Raw genomic sequence first — 24,636 nt, 5'->3', positions numbered from 1 at the left:
CTTCACAGGAGAGGTGCTCCATTCCTCTGATCATTTTTGTGACACTCCTCTGGATCTGCTCTAACAGCTCCATGTCTGTCTTGCACTATAGGCCCCAGAGATGGACACAGTACTCCAGGTGGGGTCTCATGAGAGCAGAGTAGAGAGAGAGAATCACCTCACCTCGACCTGCTGGCCATGATTCTTTTTATGCAGCCCAGGATACAACATATGGCATAATGCAAGAAAGCCTGGTATGACTGCACAGGCCTTCAGAATTGGAGACACCGGATGTGGTACAGGGGAGTATGGGTATGGGGTGATAAGAGGTGGGGCACAGGCTTGGCACTGGAGGATCCACAGCTATGAACAACTCACCCGTGGTTGGTTAAAGAAACATAGTCCTGGAGCCCAGACAAAAATGGTTTTAGGGGTAACAAAGAGAACAAAGACATAGTATCTATCATGTGTAAAACAGGCATACCAAGTAAATTCAGATGTAATGTGGAGCTGCAGACCAATGAAGAAAGAACAGAGGTGTAAAAGCATGCTAGCAAACATAAGAATGACCCCGAAGTTAATTTTGGACTTAAAATTTAGTGTGACACTGGACTCATGAAAGTGCTTCAGTGTGTCTTGGGTCCACACATAAAATCTCTAGTGCATATCACCACCATGTAACATTGCAGATCTAAGCTTTCATCTCCCTTTACTTTGCTAGCCAACAATTTACACAGATTAGCAGAGAAATAAAGATGTTTACACAGGAACAGAATCCACTTGTCCTTTTTAATATTTTTTAAAAGACTGTAGAGCTGAGCGTGGTTTCAGTACAGCAAAGAGAAGCCAACATACTCCTGACACCATTTCTGAACTGATTAAACCACCGGGCATCAGCAGAAGCAGGATGTGGTGCCAGGAGAAGGTTTTAACAAGACTATTTCAGTAATACCTTGTTATCCATCTCCTCCCCATCTCTCACTTAAGAGATCCTCCACAGATCATTTAATACCCTAATCTACTAAGCGCTGTCATTACTCTGTTTTTCTGTCACCCTTCCACCACATGTATTTCTTTATATTAAAATCAGTGTAGCAATACAGATATAGTATAACTACTATAGATAGATATAGTAGTCTAAAGTAAAGTATTTTTAATATTTCAGTAAGATTTTAGACTTGTAGGAAAGCATGTATCTGGTGAGGAACTGGAGAAGAAGAGTGGCATTTATTAGATGATAGGTAACAAACAGAGAGTGTGCTAAGACATTTTTTCATCCTGCTCTGTGAGTAAGGAACCTCTTCGGGCACCGACTAATATAGAAGCTGCAGTCCTCAAGTGCTAACCCATCCCTTTCCAAAATGAACATGGGATGTAAAGGAGTCTCTATCACAAATATCATGAGCATAAAAAATGTAATTTTGGATGATCCAGATTATCAACATAATTAGAAAGAGAGCTGTCTCTTCTGGATTAGAGTGTAGAACATGTTGAACATAATCAAATAGAAGCTGGCCTGGAAAAAGCAAACCCCTGTCAAGGTCAAGCAAACATAACCACAGCCTGCAGGATGTGTGATATATACTTTCTACCCTCCCCAGCCTTTGCAAGGCCTCAGCTGAAATACTCTGCTAAGGCAAATAAAATTCAGGGAACTAGAAAACATGACCTGTGACAAAAGGAGGACTTAATCTGGGTAGATACACAACAGAGGAGAAGATAGGGGAGATAATTGTCAAGTTCACAGACAGCAAACAAAAGGAGCCACCTCTAGTGTTCCCATTTGGTTCTAAAGAAAAAGTACTTGACTCTAGAAATTTAATGTACAACTTGTACTCCAAAAAGTTGCCAATACTGCATCCCTTTCCCTGGAAAATGTTTTCAAAATAAGGTCAATATCATCTGTTACTTCTTTCCAGATGTTTTACAAGGAAGGAATGGAAATAGATATTCCTAGATATTAGTAAGAAATTCTTTCCTGTGAGGGTGGTGAGACACTGGAACAGGTTGCCCAGAGAAGTTGTGGATGCCCCCTCCCTGGCAGTGTTCAAGGCCAGGTTGGATGGGGCTTTGAGCAACCTGGTCTACTGGAAAGGTGTCCATGCCTGTGGCAGGGCGTTTGGAACTAGATGATCTTTAAGGTTCATTCCAACCCAAACCTTTCTATGATTCTATGAAATAACCAAGAAGCAGCTGCTGTTTTGATTAAAAGTACAGTGAACAAGGGGGCATTACATTCTTTGCTTTGAAAATATGCAGCAAGAGAAGTAGATCATCAGCTAAAGAAAGGTAAACTATAATTTTATATGACCACACTCCCAAAAATCAAAGGCAATTTTGGTGAAGCCAGGGACCTAAATCAAAGCAGCACTGTGATTCTACCTTCTCATATTATGCATTCCCTGCAGCCCCTAACTGAGTTTTATTTTCTTCTGAAATTTTACATCAATTAGCTCTCATTCTGTTTATAGCATCAAAGTATTTCCATGCTTTGATAAATCACAGTTGAGATGTCAGTGGTCATTGCTCCTTGAATGAACCACGTAGATGTAAAAAAGGCAATTCTGCAGGTGTTAGAAATCAGGAAAGAACCTACCTCACAGGAGCTACTAAAAAAGAAGGCAGCATAGGCATGAATCATGTTTCCTGAAGGTGTAGCACATTATTCTCTTCTGTGGTTCCATCAATAGTCCAGGCCCATTTTCCACTTCTTCCAGAGCTCACTACAGTTGCCAACTACAAATGATATTTTGGAGTTGTTCATTTTAGGGCTTTTGTCCTCAGATAGAAAAAAATCAGTTACAAAAGGACAAAAGAAAATCATGGAAGGATATGTAGGGCTATTACTACTATGTGTCAGCAGAATGTTTCCGCACAATATGTTTTCTCTGAATAGGCAGGGAAGGCAGGTAGATGACAATGGCAGATGAAATGGCCAGCTGCCCAGCACCTTTTCTGTGGATGATGGATGCCTGTGTATTCCTTGCCTACTCAGAGCACTTTGCAAGCTACAGGACATAGGTGCTTCCTTCAGCATTTTTCAGTTTTCAATAATAGGCTTCTAACATTCAGACACTCTGCTTCCACTTTTTTCTCTGGGCTCTGCTAGAGCTTACATTAACATTTTAGTTAACCTACTAATCACTTAGCACAAACTCAACAGGCCACATTAAACAAACAACAGATGGAAATGTGAGAGACATAATGGCTACACGATGTGAAATACCCTGCAATTAGCAATGACTTGCATTGATTTTTTGGTAACAGGCCTTCCAGAGTCATTCAGATTTCCTCCCACAGATGCATTAAGTTCTCAAGAACGAATTTAAATCCAGCCCAGTGTTTTCAGAGTGAGTTGTGGGTTTTTTCATACACAGCACTGTACGCTTTACCTTTAGTGGTTCATACCTACTGTAGCTTGACTGCTGAATGTCTTTCCCTTTGCTGCTGTCTTTGGCTACTGGATTATCTGAAAGACTTTATTCATACCAGATTCTCCACTTTCAAAAAAAAAATCCACCTTTCTTTTAATTTCTTTCCACTCCAGCAAAGCTCAGAAGCCACCGAAGAAATCTTACTTTTGGTACTTATTTGAACACTTGGGTCTACTGGGAGAAACTGCTGCTAACAAAGATGGACAGATGTCTTTCTTACCATGACTGTTTTATTTTTGTATTTGCCTGCCTGAGCACTGTAAACTGTTAATATTGCCCATTATATCTGGAGAGAATTTGGATCAGTGGCTTGCCCTGTCCCTGGCACAGCAACCAGGGAGAGCAGCTGCACTGTGTATGTGAAGTGGCTTACTGCAACCCAGTGGTGAAATGTTTTCTGCAGATGCTTGTTATTTACCTTTGTTTGTTTGTTTGTTTGTTTTCAAGACCATGGCCAATTGCCCAGTGGTGTATCAAGACATCCAGTGAGAATGTTCATGCAAAGGAGAGCAAAGAAGAGAACAGCAGAGATTCAGCTTGCAGGCAGGGAAACATCCAGGCGAAGCTCAGGGGAAAAAAGTCATCTGCTGTTTGCATATTCTGGAAAACTCCGCAGTAGACAATCACTTGGCAAATGGATGCTATCAACTGCTCTGGTTCAACTGGATAATGTAATATCTGGAATTCAGCTATTATAAGAGGAACATCCTTTATTCAGACAAGGTGAACCAAGTCAGTCACAGCTTTGGAGACTACTACAGCAAACATGCTAGAGTTGCTTTATTAACCAAATGCCAGTTCAATTTGCCACTGTCTAGAGGACTGCAGCTTTTTTCTCCAGTGAGAAATGGTAGATCCATTTCTAAAGCATATGCCAGTGCATAAATGACACTATTAGTTTATCAGTCTAGGCTTCTGCTCCATCTCAAAAGCCTTTTCTACAGGCCTTCAAGAGAAGGTGGCGAATGGCTAACAGTATTTCATCATTCATAATCCCTAAATTAGCATTCAGCTAAACTCCAGGTGCTGGCCAATGTGCACAGGACTCTTCTGGAAGCTGTTCCATGGATAGTAAAATTTCAGCCCAGCAAGGACTCCTCACATTCAGGGATTCTCCTGGACATAGTCAAGGTAAAAAAAAAATATACATCAATACATCGTGTTCATTATACATCAATATAAAAGCCTCCATGTAAAATCAAAATGATCTTAAAATTGAAAATTGTATCTGAGGTAGTGAACAACTGCACTAGCCTTGCTTAGGATTTGCTGTGGTGACAGTAGTGATTGGCATACCTCCCAGTTATTTCGGACATGTCAGGACATTAAAACGGGGATCTAAGTGCTACTGAAAGTACTACCATGTGCACAGACACAGATCTGGAGTATTTCCTTATGTTACAAGAGCATGCCATGGTGTAACATGGAAATCATGAGCTTAATCACATGTCCACACAGATATGGTTAGTTCAAGATGTAGTGCCAGAAATAATAGATTCAATTCTCTCTTCCTATGACTGTGTCCCTTCCTATAGCAGTTCATTACACAAGTTCTAGTGACATATTTTTATTGATTAAGAGACAAAGGATTAGTGACAGAGTGCTACAAATTCTTCTGTCCCTGACACGTAATTATTCCTGCAACAAACTAATAGCTTTCATTTATCTAGAATAAAACTTTTAAAAAAAAGTCCTCAGTTATTTCAAATGTGTCTGTTAGTCCACCTTCCTTCTTGTTCTGATATAATTAAGAGATAATGTCAGTGGAAGAGAGGCTTGTTGTGGGACCCACTACAAGATATATAGCATAGTATTGATCACAAACTTCAAAACAAAGTAGTTATTTTCAACATGAGCTGAAAGTTTCTGATAATTGTTTGTTGCTAAATCTTTATCTGTCCTCCTGCCTTCTTTATTTCTTGTGTAAAACAGATTCAAAGCTAAAATAATTTGATAATGCAATACAATTAATTTCCAAACTATAAATCAGAAAATAAATCAGATTCCACTTCTTTCTTGACCCAGAAAAGGCTTCACTTTCTTTAAGAAGTTTGGCTTTTTCGCACTGAAAACTTAAACAAGGGGACTACTCATAATACGTATTTTTAGTAGAGTTTCTCTAGCTTAGTATACTAATTAGGAATGTTTAATAACGCTAATTACACAAAACCAGATGCTTAAGTGAACATTATTTCATAAATACTCTTTCAGTTTCACACAGAATGTATGTATTTAATATAGTTTTCAGATAGCAAAGACTATCTTTAATCTAGGACGCAGAAAAAAAGCTCCAAGTATGTAACAGCATTCTTCTAATAACAAGTGATCAAAGGGATTAATATGGGTAGAATAAGCTACTCACTTATTAGAATTTTACACTTGGGCTAGCTTGGCATGAAAAAATAAAAACAGGGTAAAAAGGGTTTTTTGGTCTTTATAGTGTTTTTGCCCTTACACTTTCCATTTTTCAACCTGTTATATATTTTGATACTCGATATATACTGTTATATATTTTAATACTTGAATATATTTGATACTTGGCATAGACCATATTAACAAAAGACAATTAAGTTAAAATATAAGAAAAGGAGGGAAAAGAGCAAAAACCACAGAAAAAGATCGCCAGAGGAATGGACAAAGGTCAGGCTCAGTCAAGCAGCAAGATTAATAACGATGGAGGAATTTGGTTTATTGTACCATCAATCCTCAGATCAAGGAGGGTTGTTCTGTATCGTAACCGAGATTAAACCCCCCACATTTCCATGGAAATATGACTTTTCAAATCTGTCTTTTTACTTGATAACAAGTTTGCTTTATATAAGCTACTAAATCCTGCAAGGAAAACACTTTGCACAGTACACCTACATTCATAAAACGTACAGCTTATCAACATTAAAATAATTTTGTACAGAAGCAATTTTAAAATAGCTTTTTCTGTCCTAAAAGATGTTCCTCTAGTTCAGCTGTTTGATCTACTTACCAGTGCCAAAGTAGAAGAAATGCGACTATCAAAGAAAAAACATTGACAGTCATCTTTCTGTGTTTAGAAGACACTTGATGAGACTGATTAAAACCTTGAGCTTAATGTATTTTTGCTGAATATTCTTTTTCTTTTGCTTCTTTAGTTGTCAATTTTTACAGAAAAGCTAGTTACAGACATTAATATATTTACCTTGCTAAAAGCATAGCAGGTTTTGACCAAGTGATCACATATACTTGCCATTAATTCTTTTTGGAGTTTCAGTAGGGTTGGAGATGTAGAAAATGTGTTGGGCTTGTGGGTTTTTTTCCTCCACTGGTAATGTAATCAGAACTTTTCCAAACTGAGGTTAGCTGACATGAACTTATTCCAAGGCAAAATCTACTTGCATGGCTTAAATATAAGCTGCACACTCGAATTGTCCAGGAATGTTGAATGTATGGACTTCAAGTATGTCTATTTAAATTTTAAGGATATTTATTTATTTTTAAAAGTTGAATATCATGACTGGCAATCAGCACTCAAAGTTACGCACAGAAAATTAACATAATGGGTAATGTTATGAGACAACTTTTACAATTATATGAAATGAGTTTTATGTTCAAAACAAAGTGAAGAACAGAGATTGTAATCTAACAGCTGTTAATATAGCATATATGAATATTGGTTGAATAACATTTCTGCTGTCTTCAAGCTCTTGTTCCCTTCAGTTCAAAAGTCAGGTCCTGATAGCAAGGAATATAGCTGTAGTGTTCATTAGGGATGTTTTTATGTTTGCTGAAGAGAAAGGAGCTGGAGGCTACCACTGCTACCACACCTACCACAGCGTCTGGTCTTTCTGCTTGGCTGCCTACCACCATCACCAATGTTTAGAAATAAAGCTACAGGGGGCATCAGCCCTTCTGGACCTTCCCATCCACTGTAAAGAATACTGTAGGACAGCCAACAGGGTCCTTGTTTCTACCCTCCTCCAAATCTCTAGCTTTTGGGCTCATATGCCTTGCTGTGGCCAGCAGGCCGTCCTCCCTCTCTACACTGCCCTAGTGAGGCCACACCTGGAGTACTGTGTGCAATTCTGGGCCCCTCAGTACAAGAAAGACAAGGAACTACTGGAGAGGGTCCAGTGGAGGGCTATAAATATGATCAGAGAACTGGAGCATCTCTCTCATGAGGAAAGGCTGAGGGAGCTGGGTCTGTTTAGTCTGGAGAAGAGAAGACTGAGGGGGGATCTTATCAATGCTTACAAATACTTTAGGGGTGGGTGTCACGGTTTAAAGCTGGGCTGGCGATTAAACCTGAAGCAGACGCTCTCTGTTAACCCTCCCCCCCCCCCACCCGAAGGGAAAGGGAAAGGGAAAAGGGAGAGAGACTTACGGGTTGGAAAGTTAAAACAGTTTTAATAAACCTATAATAATGAAAAAGAGTATAATAATAATATTGGAATAATCAAATATATACAAATATATATACAAAACCAAGATCGAGCTCCCCCGATGTCGGCAACGTCACCACCGGCACTGCAGGGCAGGCTCCGGGAAGGCCCAGGCTGGGCCTAGCGACGGTCGAGAGCTGGATTCAGGGATGCACAGATCGGGATCGGGGGCAGCAGGAAAACAGTCGGAGTCCTCCTTGGACACCGGCCATAGCAGAAAGAGCAAGAGCCAGCAAGAGCGAGACCCTCGTGATCCCCCCGCTTTATACCGAGAATGACGTGTATGGGATGGAATACCCTCGTTGGTCAATTTTGGGTCACCTGCCCTGTCTGCTCCCCCCTGCAGCTGCGACCCCCCTTCAGCTTTTCACTTGTAAGCAGTGAGGAATTCAGCAGTGACCTTGGTTTCTCTAAGAAAAAGTACAGCAAGAGCCTTACTGCACAACATCCCTACCGGTGCCTCAGCGATAACTACAAACTTCGAGCGTTATCAGTCCTGGAAGCAGACACTGTCTGCAAAAACATGCAGTTAGTTTCAGAAAGTGCAGTTATTTAGAGGAGACTTAGCTGAAAGTAAAAATCACTGAAAGGAAAATCGGCCTGGTTTAGGCCAAACCAGGACAGTGGGTGTCAAGAGGATGAGGCTAGACTCTTCTCAGTGGTGCCCAGTGACAGGACAAGGGGCAACAAGCACAAGCTGAAACATGGGAAGTTTCAACTGAATGTGAGGAAAAACTTCTTTACTTTGAGGGTGACAGAGCACTGGAACAGGCTGCCCAGGGAGGCTGTGGAGTCTCCTTCTCTGGAGATATTCAAAACCCGCCTGGACATGACCCCGTGCAACATGCTCTAGGTGAACCTGCTTTGGCAGGAGGTTGTACTAGATGACCTCCAGAGGTCCCTTCCAACTCTTACCATTCTGTGATTCTGCGATTCTGTGACATACGCCTCCTTAGAGGTTGGAGGAGATGTTCGATTTCCTTTGCCCATAGTTTAACAAAGGTTGTACTTTTATATGTCACTCACTTCTGTGTCAGGAGATGAGTCAGGCTATGAGGTGCAAGTGATACTGTGCTGAGGGTTTGCCAGTTTACTCTTGATGGGGATAACACCACAACCAAAAGACCACAGGAACATTGAAAAACATCTGAAAGAAGATAACTAGGTGTGGTCAAGATTAGATTCTCTCTTATTGAGATTGTACTGCTTTCTGCAGAAGACAGTGGCTTCATGAGTTGATTAAGGAGTACATCAAGACCTCTCCACCACTCACCCAACTCTGCATCAGTTCTTGCTGGAAGGCTGGCAGCAGGTAGACTCCATTTATTGAAAAATCTGACTGCTGTTCCCAGGAGTCTTCCTCCCTATTTTTGATCCATCTGTGTTACTTAAAAGTACAGAACAGGATCTCTGAATAGGTACTACATATCAAAAGCCAGTTCCATTCACTCATCCAAACGGCTTTGTCTCTCTACTGATATCTTGAGTCATCCTTCATCTGCTCCCACATACAATTCTTACATTTACCACAAGATCTCCCCAGGGATGGCATGAGTTGCCCAATGTCCTACATGGGCATCCTCAAAAGCCCTTCATGCTCACCAGGTTTGTAGTATCTTTCAACAGATCTCCTCACTGAAGTCTCGCAAAACACACCCTCCATCCTCTAAAGAATTAGTGACATTACATTGGAAGTGAAGACTGCAATGCAGAAGATAAGAATTGAGATTTATTATTATGACAATCATCATTCATATTTGGCATTTGATCAACTTTTAAAAAAACATTCATTAGTCTTGGTAACTGAAATGAATCTCTTACCTTTTGAAGGGTTTATTGAATTTGTTAAATTTAGCTAATTTTTCTTCCATAAACTTAGTAATGTAACTCCAGTCTAATATCAAACCTGACTTACTTGATAGCTATAAGGCATTTAGTTTTGTCTTTATAACTTAGTTTTGGTAATATTTTTTGGCTTTGAATACTGTCAGGTGCAATAATGTTCCTTACCAAGTAAATGCTTAAACATGTTTCCTTAAACAACAAGATAAGTTTCTGATTTTTCATATCCTCAAAGGATATGTGTGTCAGCTAGTCACACCTCCTGGCAGCCAGCTCAGGAAAAGCCCCCGTGCTACAGCTTGGCAATTACAATCTTCTGTCAACTCAAAGTAATACAGTAAACTTGTGCAATTAGAATCAACAGCCTCTGTCTCTGCCCCTAGTTTAGCAAGTGGGACCAGTTTCCTTCCAGAATCTTGAAGGCTCCTTTGTCCTATTATAAATACCTGCTCAGACCCAAAGCCTACCTTCAACTGAGCAGTATTTGGGGTTTAAGACTCATAAAAATTAATTTTCTGTAATGCAACTGACCTACTCCCACACAATATGCTGCCCTGCACAACATCCTTGTCTCTAAAATTGAGAGACATGGACTTGATGGGTGGACCACTCAGTGGATAAGCAATTGGCTAGATGGTCACACTCAAAGAGTTGAGGCCAACAGCTCGATGTCTGGGTGGAGACCAGTGATGAGTGGTGTCCTCCAGGGGTCGGTACTGGGACCAGCATTATTTAACTTCTTTATCAGGGACATGGACAGTGGGATTGAGTGCACTCTCAGCAAGTTTGTGGATGACATCAAGCTGAGTGGTGTGATTGATAGTCTAGAGGGAAGGGGTACTGTCCAGAGGACCTTGAAGGCTAGAGAGGTGGGCCTGTGTGAATCTCATGAAGTTCAAAAAGGCCAAGTACAAGGTCCTGCATCTGGGTCAGGGTGATCCCAAGGACAAATACAGGCTGGGCGATGAGCGCGTTGAGAGCAGCCCTGAGGAGAAGGACTTGGGGGTATTGATGGATGAAAAACTGAATATGAGCTGTCAATGTGTGCTCACAGCCCAGAAAGCCAGTATCATCCTGGGCTGCATCAAAAGAAGCGTGGCCAGCAGGTCACGGGAGGTGATTCTCCCCCTCTACTCCATTCTCATGAGACCTCAGCTGGAGTACTGCGTTCAGCTCTAGGGCCCCCAACATAAGAAGGACATGGACCTGCTCGAGTGGGTGCAGAGGAGGGACACAAAAAGGACTGGAGCACCTCTCCTCTGAAGACTGGCTGAGAGAGTTGGATTTGTTTAGCCTAGAGAACAGAAGGCTCTAGGGAGACCTTACAGCAGCCTTCCAGTACCTGCAGGGGGCCTACAGGAATGATGGGTAGGGACTCTATCAGGGAGTGCAGTGACAGGACGAGGGGTAGCGGTTTTAAACTGAAAGAGGGTAGATTTAGATTAGATATTAGGAAGAAATTCTTGACCGTGAGGGTGGTGAGACACTGGAACAGGTTTGCCCAGAGAAGCTGTGGATGCCCCCTCCCTGGCAGTGTTCAAGGCCAGGTTGGATGGGGATTTGAGCTACCTGGTCTAGTGGAAGGTGTCCTTGCCCATCGCAGGGAGGTTTGAACTAGATTATCTTCAAGGTCTCTTTCAACCCAAACCATTCTATGATTTTATGATTCTAATATTATAAAGTGAATGTGGCCGATATTTAAAAGATTAAAAGCTGGTCCAAGAGGTCTTAAAATACACATAAATATGAATTTCTGTTTATTCTGTCACTGAATTAGTTTTTGCCCTTTACTGAACCTCTCACAGGTATTTCTTCTTGGATTGGTCCTGTTTAATATTTTAATCAGTGATCTGAGTAAAATATAAAATCTTTGCTAGAAAAGTTGGCAGATGACACAAAAATTGCTAGAGCAGTAAAGAATTTTGTGGACAATTCACCAATATAATGCGATCAAGAGTGCTTGGTAAGTGCATTTTATACAGCCGAATGCAACATCATGCACCTTGAAAGAAGGACTATAACTGACATCTAAATTATGATGACTGTGCGCTGGAATACAGTGACCATGAAAATGTCACAGGGAATATATGCCTTGAACAATTTCCCTTGAGAACAAACTAGTGCACCACATAGCAGCTTCAGATATAACACATAGCTCATACCATTGAATAATGCCACTGATCCGTTAGCATGATAAGTGAAGAGCACAGGAAGACAACAAAAGGTAACACTCTTCCCACTGGCAATCTGAACATGGAGACTCTGCAAGTTTCTTCTCAGCAACAAGCTGCTGCCATGCAACAGTCAGTAGATGATAGAAGTAACACTGAAACTGTTGACACTGGCTATCTCTGATAATGTCAATGGGAGACAAAAGCAGCAGCAGCAACAAAACTACAAATGCTCTGGATTTATTCATGGCAGATGTTAACTTTCTCTGCTGGAGTAACAAATATCAAGCATCTTCCCATCTATATCAGACATCGGTCTGGATATCAGACTGTGATTTCCAGGGAGTCAAGCTGATCAAAGGGGGCTCCAGACATAATAGAAAGGCACTCCTGGACTCCTTGTCAGCTATATCTCAAATCGTACTTTGACTGATGCTGAACAAGATGTCTGCAATACTGTATTAGAGGACATTGTTTCTTGAATGCTCAGTCTGACAACTAGAGCTGACAATGACAGAATTGGATTTGAGCACACAATTTACGAGAAGACAGTAAATAATTATCCTGATCTCTTCACCCACACACAATAGCAAAGCTTATCTTCGATAGTTAATGCAGTTGCAAAAGAAAGAATTGCCTTAAACATACCATTTTACACCCATCAGCCAATTACATACTCTTAGGCTATTATCTAGTTCAGAAACTTCCTACATGTATTAAGACATCCAGGTCTTGCTCCAGAATCAGATCATCAATTTCTGTTAAACACGCTACTGTATGGTAAGGTTGATTCTCTTCAAAGGGCTATTGTGCACCCCTTGCATCCACTCATCAAACTCTCTAACGCATGATAAGTCAGAGGAAAAAACAAGTTCTAAATGTAATACGTTGCTCTGGAAGTCAGTGCTGGCTGTTAACTCTTTATTAAAATGGCTTGTTTTTCCCAGCTGAGTCTTTGTCTTATCTCTCATCAGCTGTACATGATAAGCACATGGCCAGCCACACAGCATCCTACAATGTCGTTTAAAGCAGAAATAGCAACCCATATGAGAAAAGCTCCTCATGAAATGCATCTCGGCCAGAGAAGCACTAGAGAAGCACTTCTGAATTCATAACAGGAGTGTGACACAAAGAACAATTTCAACACAAGGGCTCATACCAGTGCATCTGTCATGCCATGCTGACTGACCACAATTACTTAGCTTAATGAGGAGCGATGAGCAGTTCAGAAAGAAGGTTAAAAAAAGTATGCTTGACTTTAGCATGGTAAAAGACAACTGCTGGTAGAATACAGACTTTCAGAAAAATTTATAAGAGGCAACTCCCCAGTTGTTTTGCTACGGTAAGGTAGTGTATACATGGAAGACTTCTTAATAACGTTATGCTGGCGTGCTGCCCTTTCTGTGTCATGGTAGCAGTAGAAGGGAAAGAGATAGGAACAGCAGAGCTAAATGATGACCTCCAGCCCTGAGACTGCTCAGCAGTATGAATCCGAGTAGCTATTTAACAATGAAGCCTCTTCTGAGATCTTGGCAACACAAAATTCTATATGAAGTAAATCTTTTAATGTTACAGGTGCCAAAAGGTATATTCATTATGATTGTCCTTAGAAATAAACATCAATATGATGCATTTCCACTGCTGGGGAATGCATGTGGCTATACTGTAGTCTCTAAGAACTCCCTAGTGTCAATTTAACAGTATGGATGATTACAACTCAGTGCCCATGGCTTGTACTGCTTAGTTTACTAATACAGAGACAGAATTACTTCATCTAAGGTTATACATCTCTTTCACATCACTTGCTCACCTCCTGGCTGGCCTACTTTTCTGTCAGAAGTCCCCTGGAGAAAGAGGTGTTGCCTAAGTTGCTTGAATTGTGTTACTGAGGGACTGAGACTGCATACATTTACTTCAGAAGTGCTAAATCAGCCCACTGGGATCAGGCTTCTACTACTCCATTAATTAAGCTTGTGTAAAATTAAATCTTTTACAAAAATATATTAACACTGTGATTTCTGTCATATATAATCTTATTGTCTCAAACTGGTAGTTTGAAAAAGTCTTTTGTCAACTTGACACATGTTGATCAGCATTAACTTCATTAAGTATTTTAACACCTTGCATCAGTTAGGATCTCATTTTGCCCCTGATCAGTATCAGGGGAAAAAAATCCTAGGTCCTCTTGTTCAACCTTTTTTAAATATTGTCATTCTAGTTTTCTTCTAGATCTCTTGAGTTTCATAACAATTTCCAGATTTATTGGAAGAACCATTCAATCTGCTCTTTCAAAATTCCTGTATGCAAATTACCTTAGCCAGGTGATTTTAAAGCGTTTAATTTTTCACATATTCCTGAGCTATTCTTGGAATAGGATGTCTTATCATTATGATCTAAATAAATCAAGCCAGTTTTCTTCAACCATAGATTAGAAATATCATTGAGCATTTCTGTCTTCTCACCACTAGAACTGGCAATTTTTCCACCTCTGTCTAGTCACAGATAACACTAACTGGAGATAGATAATATGTATAGATAATATTATAATAGAATAGATCATAAAATAGCATGGAATATATAACACTAGATGGAGCTTCATTTCTTGCTAAAATGTTTACCCTATTTGACTACGTATTTTAAACCACTTATGCTTCTTACTTTTAACTCCAGAGCAGAGCCCTCTGACATCTTCCTGTCCCCCTTACTCAGTCTGTCCTTGTAACTCCAAATGCCCAAATCATTCTGCCACCCCATCTCTAACCTCAGTAATACGCAGGAGCAATGACATGAAGGACCAACTTTCTGGACGTAGTTAGAAGTGATTCTAACCTGACCCCTATTACACTACACCATGTGCAGTTTATATGGGCTACAGAAACACATTTTTTTATGTGAAATTAATAATTTATTGTTAGTCTAATTATAATCTTAACATTCTAATCAAATAATTATTATTAGTTCAGATATAATCATTATAGAAAAAGCAAGGAAGAAAACAAAAGAAAATTACACCAAAAAGTCTCAAAATTATACAGTTAAAATTGTTACACACACATACATACACACTCCTACTACCTCTGCTGCTATACTAACCCTTTTACTGCACCAGTCCTCCTCGTGAGGAAGAGGAGGAGAATCAGCAGAGTAGGATATTGATACTGATGGTGGGGTTTCTTTTTTCCTCACTTCAGAGTCTGTTTGTCTGTTACTTTTTTATGTTAACATGCACTACATCTTGCTGTGATTTTCATGGTCCATAATTCAAGATTTTTTTCCAGTGTACTATATATACTGTGTTTTACACATGCTGGGTATTTGGGTTTTGTTCTGTTATCCTTAAAAATGGTTCTACTGAGCTCCCAAGGTTGCATTACTTTAATGACCAATAACTGACCACTGGTGATTTGTTCATAGCCCTAAAGCCTCTAGTATCTTCCTGTTCTTGTATTTTCAAGGCCTCTGCTATCATCCTTCATTTGCACACCAATTCACTACATTATTACTCTAGGGTCATAGATAGTTCACCGTACACAGATGAACTGCTTTGTATTTTTACCTGTTACTTGCAGGATATCAAAATTAATATACCACTACACAACTGCATAATGCTAGCTAAAGCTAAACAAGTCACATAATAGTTATCTGGTTGTTAAACTATTGTTGTTTTAGCTAAACAAGCTAAAATAAAACTCTAGATAGGACAGAAGAGTCCAGACAAAAGAAACTTGGTAATTCATAGTCCAGAAGCCTTCCAGAGTCAATACAAAGCCTGTATTCTTTTACCAACAATGGCACTATTGTATTTAATGGGCTGATCGACTATACAACTAGAATAGAATAGAATAGCATAGTATATTTCAGTTGGAAGGGGCCAAGAATGATCATCTAGTCGAACTGCCTGACCACTTCAGGCCTGACCAAAAGTTAAAGCATGTTGTTAAGGGCATTGTCCAAATGCCTTTTAAACACTGCCAGGCTTGGGTCATTGACCACCTCTCTAGGAAGCTTCTTCCAGGGTTTGACCACCCTCTCGGGAAAGAAATGCTTCCTCATGTCCAGTCTAAACCTCCCTTGGTGCAGCTCTGAACCATTCCCACATTTCCTGTCAGTAGATCCCAGGGAGAAGAGATCAGCACCTCCCTCTCCACTTCCCCTCCTCAGGAAGCTCTAGAGAGCAATGAGGTCACCCCTCAGCCTCCTTTTCTCCAAATTAGACAAAAGCAGAGTCCTTAGCCACTCCTCATAGGACATGCCTTCCAGCCCTTTCACCAGCTTTGTTGCCCTCCTGTAGACACATTGAAGGACCTTCATGTTCTTCTTAAATTGTGGTGCCCAGAACTGCACACAGTATTCAAGGTGAGGTCACACCAATGCTGAATACAGTGGGATAATCAACTCTTTTGACTGGCTGGTTATACTGTGTTTAATGCACCCCAAGATGTGGTTTGCCCTCTTGGCTGCCAGGGCACACAGCTGACTCATACTGAGCCTGCTGTCAAACAGCATCCCCAGATCCCTTTCTGCTCTCCAGACACTCCTCTCCCAGTTTATACTTGTGCCTGGTGCTATTCCATCCTAGGTGCAGAATCTAGCATTTGGACTTGTTAAATTTCATCCTATTGATAGAAAGTACACTACCAGAAGACTCTATCTGCCACCAAGAATAGCAAGAATACCTCCAACGACTTAACCAGGAGTCAACTAGAGGCCTATTGACTCACTTATCTGCAAGCACCCTGACAATCCAGAATTTATAATTGCAGCCAGAGGTGGCTTGCTACCTCAGGGGAAGATCTGGCAGTGCTGCCTATTGGCCTTATTATCACCTTAGAGAATGCTCTTGGAGAAGTTTACTTGCTTCCCAGGTGTACACAGGCGCAGAAGCATTAGTGAGAGATTTCTATATTAACAAATGGATTTATAGGGCACACAATGCCCAGCACATGCACCACCTTCCTCCCTCCCCTCACACTCCTGCATGCACACATATGCACATATCCACCAGGGACCCTGCACTTGGCCATGGAGCAACACAGACAGCCCAGCCTGCTGCTAGCATGTAAAAAGCCTGCTCTGGGCCAACCTTGCCTTCACAAACAAGATAGGGAGATAAACCTCTGCCAACACTCACTCACTCCAAGGGGTCGCAGGCGGTCACTCCACAGGCAAGAGGCTTTCATTACCAATCCAAAATTGGGGGCAAAGGAATCGCAGCCAACTCCTGTACTCCCTCTGTTAGCCAGCCTTCCCAAAGGGGAGGGGCAGCATGGGAACAAAAGGCAACTGCTGGACAGGCTGCACTTGTAACACCTGCTTTTACAGCTTGTACAAGCACAGCACCATTCAGCCACTCTCCTTTCAAGCCTCACGTTACTCTCAAGAGTCCCAGATGTTAAAGAGGAATGCATTGGCATAGCAGCCTTATAAAGATGAACTACACACCTATACCAACTAATGCATCTTCTGGAGGTGTTGTAAAGGGAAGGAGGAAATAGGTGCTTCAAAGCGATTTTTGTCATTTTCTGCAATAAGCTCAGAGAGACAACTTCAGATATCTAACCAAAGGGGTGACTGGGTATCATGTTCACTATCTCAGCAATATTATTTCCTTTTTTTATGCACATTGCAGCAGAGATTACAAAAAGGCAAGGATACTTTGGTAAAGAGTAGGCTGAAACCACTGGGATCAAAACTGTAAGCAAAAGGCACTATTTGTTTCCAATGGCAGACGTTGCTGTGAGTATGCAGGCTCAGGTCACACATGGAGTTCTTGGTATTCTCTGCTTAAGGAATGCTTTTCAGACACTCCACCATGAGGTACCACCAGAACCAGTTACAAGTTATTACACATCCCAGTAGAAATGGATGCTTGTTATACTCCCTTCTTGCCATGTACCTGAAAGGAATTCTCTGTCTGATGGGCAAATGAGACATATTGTGCTTCCCTATAACTTTTGAGAGTCTGATGGGAAAGAGTGGCCACATCATGTACTAGGCAATGCATATGCTAGATACAAGCATACGAATGATACCTACTGAGGCAGCAGCTCACAGATATCTACAATCAAATTATGCAAATAAGTATAAATTCTCTATGAGAGAACTTCAACGTATAAGTATATTTGATCTAAATAACAAGTTTAAATATTAATAATAATAAAAGCAATAATAAATGAGACTAATGTGAAAGAAGGGAAAAGACAGCATAGAGCAGTTAGTACTTGTAAAACCATATTCATTGCAATTCCCAAAAAGATGTAGAACTCAACTCCTTCTTCTGCCCATGGTAAATGCTGTTTAGCACAACCTAGTATGTTTCTAAATGTCTCCAATGACACTGAAAGGAAAATATGCATTTCTAGTAAAAGCACTGGATACCACTGATCAGAGACTTTCACTTGTACAGAGTAGAGCAGCCTCCATGTTAACAGGGTTCTATGAGATTTCAGTCTAACAGCAGCTCCCCCTTTACACTACACAGTAATGACTGGCATCCTGCTGATTCACAATGCTACTGAGCTGATAATGAAGCATTTGCCAGCTAGAAAGTTACAAAAGCATCAAAAATTAATATCGATGAGAGATACTTCATATCTGTGGTTTGTTAAATGGGGAAAAAAAAAAAGGAAAAAAAAAAAACAGGTAGTGGGAGACTGCTGGGCAAAGTTGTATAACTTCTTGAATGGGGGAAATCTTATTCCAAGCCACATTGCCTTCCCACTACATCATGCTGCTCAACAGCATCCTAAACAGCTTCAAAAAAATGCATTGCCACAGAAAGTGACCCCCTCTTTTTTTAATTTGATCATTGACACTGATAGATTTAATCTTTTCTAGAGCAAAAAATTACAGTTTAGATACCAGACTGTTCAGCACTCCATAATGGGTTGAAATGTATGATTTTTTCAGTGCTTTGCATCTCGATTGACGATACCAATGTTAGTTTTGTTACTTAAAAAAAAAGTCTTCCAACATAGAATCATAGAATCACAGAATTGTTAAGGTTGGAAAAGACCTAAAAGATCATCAAGTCCAACCATCGACCCAATGTCACCATGCTCCCTAAACCATGTCCTGAAGCGCCACATCTAGATGTTTTTTGAACACCTCCAGGGATGATGACTCCACCACCTCCCTGGGCAGCCTGTTCCAATGCCTAATGACTCTTACAGTGAAGAAATTCTTCCTAAGATCCAGCCTGAACCTCCCCTGGCGTAACTTGAGGCCATTTCCTCTCGTCCTATCGCTGGTTACCTGGGAGAAGAGACCGACCCCCACCTCACCACAACCTCCTATCAGGTAGTTGTAGAGAACGATAAGGTCTCCCCTCAGCCTCTTCTTCTGCAAACTAAACAACCCCAGTTCCCTCAGCCACTCCTCATAAGACTTGTGTTCCAGACCCTTCACCAGCTTTGTTGCCCTTCTTTGGACATGCTCCAGCAGCTCAATGTCCTTCTTGTAGTGAGGGGCCCAGAACTGAACACAGTATTCGAGGTGTGGCCTCACACGCAGCACTGAACCTCCAAAGCCTGTTGCAAATAAACCTTCTCAACTTTAAGTTAGATCTGAGGAGTAAGGTACTATCCTCAGGTGTGTTTCAAGCCACAAAGTGAAAAACAGAAGCTGGGAATGAAGAAATTCCACTTGGCAGATTTACTCCTACATGTTGGCTCAGATGCATAGGTGAAGGACAATATAGAAACTTTACCAGGGATTGAAATATTACATCACTTTTTTTTCTTTGTTTTTCTGTATATCTCCTTAATTTATTAATATTTGTCTAACCATCTATCTGAGCACCTGTGCCCTACATTCACATTAAATCCCTAGCTACCCCTTGTGCAATACCTTCTTGCCCCCAGCAAGGAGCTTCCATTCTTAGTTTTTCAGTCTGCTGTTGAAAGGAGAATGTCATACAAGTTTTAAAGCTTTTCTTCACACCCTCATTTTTCCCAGACTTCTTTGATACACCTGAAGGTGCCTCACACATGAGAAAAACTGACAATACTATCATCAGGCTGACTTTTAGCACGGATTGTCTCCTTGTCTCAACTGAGAAAGGGTTTAGGAAGCACAAGCCCAGCTCCCAAACTGTCAGGTATCACAGTAGATTGCAATAGCCAAAAGGTGAGTTCTGAACACTGTTAACTCAGCATTAATTTACGTAAAGTGCTACTCTGCCAAGAATTATTCCTAGAAAGAGGTTAGCATACCATGTGAGTGGAGCTGCTTACCTCCCACCTCTGGAAATGAACATTCTGAAAGAGCAATCTTCTCCTAAAAAAAAAGGAGGGGGGGGGGAACAAAAAACAACCCTTAAACTGCATTTTGAACTTAGACAAATCAAATTACTTTATTCCCAAAATTCAAGTTCAAGATCATGGTTTTGCAAGTGGCATTACAACAATCCACCAGGAAAAATGCTTCACTTTACCTCAAAGTGCCCATTTCTACATTCCAAGCTCACAGCTTGGTCCTCTAATACAGTTTCTGCAACTCATCCTAACTCAGCTTGGAATTCCTCAGTCCAGTCTACTTTCTCTTCCAAACAAACCCACTCCAGTCTTAGCACAAAAAGAGCTCTTGAGAAAACTTAAGATTGGCCATAACTTGTGCAAAATTACAGCTAATTGTTTTCAGCTGCATGGACAAACTCTTTACGTAACACACAAGGCACTTCTTCACACACTGTGCATGCAGGCATGGCCCTCGACAACATTCCCTCCAACATCATCTCCTCATTAAGGCCTGTTTCACAACCCAAAATTGCCCTTAGGGTTGTGTTTGAGTTTCTTTATATCTTGAGATTAGCCTTGCCTGTATTCTCTTATAAGCCACACAGTTCAATGACCAAATCATGCAAAGCACTCAATGAAATGTTTGTGCCACTGACTGGAGTTCTTGATATGTTGTCATGTCATTCTTGATATGTTGTCATGTCATTCTCTATTTTCGCACTCTTCTCCTTCAGAATTAAAGCAATTCCCAGGGGCTCTGAGACTGGAAGAAACAGAAATACAGGCAATCCACACACAGAGGGTGGGGGATGGTGTATATTCTTACAGGTACCACTAAGGTTGAGTCTTCTCCGGTACTCTGGGTTATGTAGGTTCACAATGTGAAAGTATGTAAAAACATTTAATCTAAGTAAAATCCAGGATGTTTTTTCTTCTGTGTTCTATAATAACATTCTTATATGTAGTCCCAGGGAGTACCCCATAATTCACATCTGATCCAGACTTCAAAACTGGGGACTCCCTGCTGTACAGGAGATAGCAAGTCCTCATGTAAATATGAACATAAGCCTCAGGAAGCATCAAGAATATTCATCCTTCTAAGTGGTAAGAAGTCTCTTGGGTCCAGGCTGATAGAGCAATTTCTTGTTCCTACTCTTATATACTTGCAAAGTGACAGAAGTCTCAATAGGTGGTCCAAACAGAATCACAGAATCACAGAATCACAGAATGTTAGGGATTGGAAGGGACCTCGAAAGATCATCTAGTCCAATCCCCCTGCTGGAGCAGGATTGCCTAGACCATATCACACAGGAACACGTCCAGGCGGGTTTTGAATGTCTCCAGAGAAGGAGACTCCACAACCTCTTTGGGCAGCCTGTTCCAGTGTTCAGTCACCCTCACCGTAAAGAAGTTTTTCCTCATATTTAAGTGGAACCTCCTGTGTTCCAGCTTGCACCTATTGCCCCTTGTCCTGTCAAGGGATGTCACTGAGAAGAGCCTGGCTCCATCCTCATGACACTTGCCCTTTACATATTTATAAACATTAATGAGGTCACCCCTCAGTCTCCTCTTCTCTAAGCTAAAGAGACCCAGCTCCCTCAGCCTCTCCTCATAAGGGAGATGTTCCACCCCTTAATCATCTTCGTGGCTCTGCGCTGGACTCTCTCTAGCAGTTCCCTGTCCTTCTTGAACTGAGGGGCCCAGAACTGGACAAAATACTCCAGATGCAGCCTCACCAGGGCAGAGTAGAGGGGGAGGAGAACATCTCTTGACCTACTAACCACACCCCTTCTAATACACCTCAGGATGCCATTGGCCTTCTTGGCCACAAGGGCACACTGCTGGCTCATGGTCATCCTGCTGTCCACTAGGACCCCCAGGTCCCTTTCCCCTACGCTGCTCTCCAACAGCTCTGCCCCCAACTTGTACTGGTACATGGGGTTGTTCTTGCCCAGATGCAGGACTCTACACTTGCCCTTTTTATATTTCATTAAATTTCTCCCCGCCCAACTCTCCAGCCTGTCCAGGTCTCTCTGAATGGCTGCGCAGCCTTCCGTTGTGTCAGCCACTCCTCCCAGTTTTGTGTCATCAGCGAACGTGCTGACAGTGCACTCTATTCCCTCATCCAAGTCATTAATGAATATATTGAATAGAACTGGTCCCAGTACCGACCCTTGAGGGACTCCGCTAGACACAGGCCTCCAACTGGATTCTGTCCCATTGACAACCACTCTCTGGCTTCTTTCCTTCAGCCAGTTCACAATCCACCTCACTACCCGATCATCCAGACCACACTTCCTCAGTTTAGCTGCGAGGATGCTGTGGGAGACCGTGTCAAACGCTTTACTGAAATCGAGATAGACCACATCCACAGCTTTACCATCATCTATCCACCGGGTTACGTCCTCATAAAAGGCTATCAAGGTGGTTAAGCATGACTTCCCCTTGGTGAAGCCATGTTGACTGCCCCTAATGATTCCCCTATCCTTGATGTGCCTAGAGACAGCACCAAGGACAAGTTGTTCCATCACCTTTCCGGGAATGGAGGTGAGGCTGACCGGTCTATAGTTCCCCGGGTCCTCCTTCTTGCCCTTTTTGAAGACTGGAGTGACATTTGCTTTCCTCCAGTCCTCAGGCACCTCTCCCGTTACCCACGACTTAGCAGAGATGATGGAGAGTGGCCTAGCAATGACTTCTGCCAGCTCCCTCAGCACCCGCGCGTGCATCCCATCAGGGCCCATGGATTTATGGACGTCCAGATTGCTTAATTGGTCCCTGACCCAGCCCTCATCTACCAAGACAGATTCTTCCTCTATCCTGACTTCTTCTGGGGCATCAGGGGTCCGGGGCTCCTCAGGACAGCCTCCAACAGTATAGACAGAGGCAAAGAAGGCATTCAGTAACTCCGCCTTCTTTTTACCCTCTGTCTCCAGGACCCCCACCTCATTCATCAGTGGGCCTACATTGCCTCTAGTGTTGGCTTTACCTGCAAGGTATTTGAAGAAGCCCTTTCTCTTGTCCTTGACCTCTCTTGCAAGGTTTAATTCCAAGGAGGCCTTAGCTTTCCTAGTTGCCTCCCTACATCCTCTGACAACAGACTTATATTCCTCCCAAGTGGCCAGCCCCTCCTTCCATGATCTGTACACCCTCTTCTTCCACTTGAGTTTGCCCAGCAGTTCCCTGTTTAACCATGCAGGTCTCCTGGTACCCTTCCTTGACTTCCTACTTGTTGGGATGCTCTGATCTTGAGCTTGGAAGAAGCAGTCCTTGAATGCTAACCAACTATCTTGGGCCCCCTTACCTTCTAGTACCCTGTCCCATGGGATTTCCCCTAGCAATTGCTTGAAAAGGCCAAAGTTGGCCCTCCTGAAGTCCAGGGTTGTGATTCTGCTAGCTATTCTGGTCCTGCCACATGAGACTACATGTCACTACAACCAAGGCTGCCCTCAACCTTCACCGCTTCAACCAGACCCTCCTTGTTAGTGAGGATAAGATCCAGCAGCGCTCCTCTCCTAGTTGGCTCATCCACCATTTGCATCAGAAAGTTGTCATCAATGCACTGGAGGAACCTCCTGGACTGAGGATGGCTGGCTGAGTAGGCCTCCCAGCAAATATCAGGGTAGTTGAAATCCCCCACGACAACCAGGCCCTGTAATTGAGAGACTGCTCTCAGCTGCCTGTAGAAGGCCTCATCACCCTCCTCATCCTGATCCGGTGGTCTGTAATAGACACCCACAACAGTATCACCCCTGCCAGCCTGCCCCTTAATTCGCACCCACAAACTCTGAACTCGCTCCTGATCCGCCCCTGGACAGAACTCAATACATTCTAGCTGCTCACTCACATAAAGAGCAACTCCACCACGTCTCCTTAGCGGCCTGTCTTTCCTGAATAGGACATAGCCATCCATGACCACATTCCAGTCATGCGAAACATCCCACCAAGTCTCTGTAATTGCCACTAGATCATAGCCCCCCGACCGAACATGGATTTCCAACTCCTCCTGTTTATTCCCCATGCTGCGCGCATTGGTGTACAGGCATTTCAGGGAGCGAGCTGAGCACACCGATTTCACCCCAGGGGGATGGGATCACCCTCAGGGCTACTTAGAAAGTTACAAATGTCTGACTGCTTTTGTACTTATACACGAAAAAAGATCTTGCACTTGAAAAGCATTTTTTTATTGGTTAGTTTTTTCAGGCTACTGGTTAAGATTACTAAATCCATTAACATTGCTATCTGCAATGTGAATTCATCCCTTGCATGATTATCTTCACTCAACTCCATGCTAGGGTCACACTGAGCACACACATCTGCATTAGAGCAAACAGAGATCTTAAAAAAAAAATGTGTTTCATTGTTACTGCAGACCTAGTCTTGTCATCAATTCATCTGACACGTGTCACCAGAAACGGGGGAAGGAGCAACACTTGAAGGTAGGAGCAGACACAACTGTCAAGCCTGGGAGGCTGATCTCTCCTTCTATTGCTTATGATGCCTCCTCTCTCCTCCTGTCTATGATAGAAAATTGAACTCTGTAGACAAGACAAGAACATCCCTT

Source organism: Nyctibius grandis, chromosome 1 (assembly GCF_013368605.1).
Source record: "Nyctibius grandis isolate bNycGra1 chromosome 1, bNycGra1.pri, whole genome shotgun sequence".
NCBI lineage: Eukaryota > Metazoa > Chordata > Aves > Nyctibiiformes > Nyctibiidae > Nyctibius > Nyctibius grandis.
This window is presented reverse-complemented; position numbering follows the sequence as displayed.